General features: G+C 40.8%; 1 protein-coding gene across 1 annotated transcript in view; it reads right to left on the bottom strand.

Annotated features, from left to right (window-relative positions):
• Positions 1–2,245, bottom strand: part of Dgki (diacylglycerol kinase iota) — a 306,437-nt gene that overhangs the window by 165,846 nt on the left and 138,346 nt on the right. The window lies entirely within an intron of this gene.

Below are 2,245 nucleotides of genomic sequence, written 5' to 3'. Positions count from 1 at the left end.
GCAGCAAGTAACATTTGCATATTGCAAAATTTATGATTTGGAAAATATTCACATCATCACTATGATGTTTTCCTGTAAAACTTGGAAAAGTGAACTCTTTTGTGAAAGAAATAGCTTTTTCTCTCCAAGGAGAGTACTTCCTCTAAGATCCCTAAAAAATTAAAATAAATTTAAGAAACAAACTGTATTTTTGGTGATTTCATTCATGAATTTCACAAAGACAGTCACCTCACATGTAATGTAGCTGAATAAATTTCATTGAAATAAACTTATAAAAACAGACCTATTGAGTGGCCGGGTATGGTGGCACATACCTATAATCTCAGTACTCCAGAGGCTGAGGCAGGAGGATCATTGCAAGTTCAAGACCAGCCTGGGATACAAAGTGAGTTCAAAGCCAACCTGAACTGTTTAGCAAAACCCTGTCTCAAAAAGAAAGAAAAAATACACAGATCTTTTGAAATATCTACCATTAAAAGAGAGGTCAGAAAGAGGTAGCAGAGTTGTAGAGTTGTACGCACACTTTGACTTAATTAGAAAGGTTTTGAGGGAAATCCTGTTAGTTTCAGGATAAGAAACTTGCCTATTATAGTGAAAGAATCCTAGATTGAGCTTGCCTTGGCAATTGGAACTTTTATCTATTTTTGCATCTATCTTATTTCAAGAAAAACATCAGAATAAGAAAGAAAAATCATCTGAAGCTTAGGGAAATGTCTCTGCTCATCACAGAGCTTGACCACTCCGTGCAGAAGCCAACCATGCAGAAAGCAAAGGACGGCCTGTCCACAGCAATGACCTGTCATTCCCCATTGGCTGTGCAAAGGAAGGAATTGTTGTATTGACTGTGCCGATAGATGTACATGAGTTGATGTGTCTCTAAGAAGGACCAAGAGTGTGAACCCAACTACAATGGAAAAGGGAGTAAGGAAAAAGAATTGAGAAGGAGTTGATGCAAGTTTCAGAGCTCTTGCCCCTCCAAGGAGTGTAGATGTTATTTGGTATGAGGTAAGCATGAAAGGCTACTCTCAGAAAAGGCTAACAATATTGAACATATCAACGTATCTCAAGATTTGATGATGAAAGTAGCCAAGACTGATTGTTCCTACCCCGCAGTGGCCCATTCTCATTTGCAAAAAGAATATGGACGGTGAGATGCACACGCTCACTGCATTTGTCTTCGCCATCATTCTGTCGATAGTCTGATTGGGAACAGAGAATGTCCAACCCCTCCCATAACAAATCACTACAAACTTGCCAACTTAACACAACACCCATTCATCTTGCTAAAGTCCTCTACTGCTCTCTCCTTGCACTTCTTCTGAGGGAGTGCTCACTTCGGCAGCACATACACTTCTTCTGAGGGTCTTCCAAGGCCCAAATCATAGTACATTGCTGGATCCTCACAGAAATCTCCAGGAAAGAGTCATTTTCAAGCTGGTGCAGGTGGTTAGCAGACCTCATGTTCCTGAGGTTGCAAAAACAAAATCCCCCCTCCTTGCTGGCTGCTGGCTAGGGTTCCCCATTGGTTTGAGAGGCCATCTGCATTTCTCCTCCTCCCAGCAGTGCATGTTAACTCCCAACATTCTGACTCTGCCTTTTACTTATTTGAAAGGGCTCACGTGTGTTCATCCTGGGCCTATTTAGATAGTCCTGGATTCTCTTCCCAGCTTAAAATCAGCTGATATGTTAGCTTTAATTACATCTCCAAGGTCCTGTTACTGCCTACGGTAAGTAACCTCACATAATGAGAGATGACAATTGTTGCAGCCAAAATCCTACCTGCCACTGTTTGTCCTCTGGTCCTCACAATTCATGTCACTCCCATAGGAAAATATAGGCACTCACTCCAAGGTCCTCCAAAAGGTTCCTCTCATTATAGCATCAACTCAAAATCCAAAAGCCTCATCTAAATCTCATTACCTCAAATTTCATAAACCTTATTATCTAAATCATCTAAATGATTAGCATTTGAATGTAATCACATAAAATGAGAATGGAACACTCAGTATAGTGCATTAAAACTGATTAAATAGGTTAATCCTATCCTCATGTACAGAGCAATATATGTCAAAGAAATGGGGATCCTCACTAGGTGTGGTGGCGCACATCTATGATCTCGGCCTTCTGGGAAGCTCAGGCAGGAGGACTGCAGATGCAACCCAAGCTCAGCAATCTAATGAGACCAGATCTCAAAATACAAAATGAAAAGAGGCTGGGGATATGATTTAGTGTAAAGGTCCCAGGT

This window comes from Octodon degus, unplaced genomic scaffold, assembly GCF_000260255.1.
Source record: "Octodon degus isolate 3935 unplaced genomic scaffold, OctDeg1.0 scaffold00027, whole genome shotgun sequence".
NCBI classification, from domain to species: domain Eukaryota; kingdom Metazoa; phylum Chordata; class Mammalia; order Rodentia; family Octodontidae; genus Octodon; species Octodon degus.
This window is presented reverse-complemented; position numbering and strand designations above follow the sequence as displayed.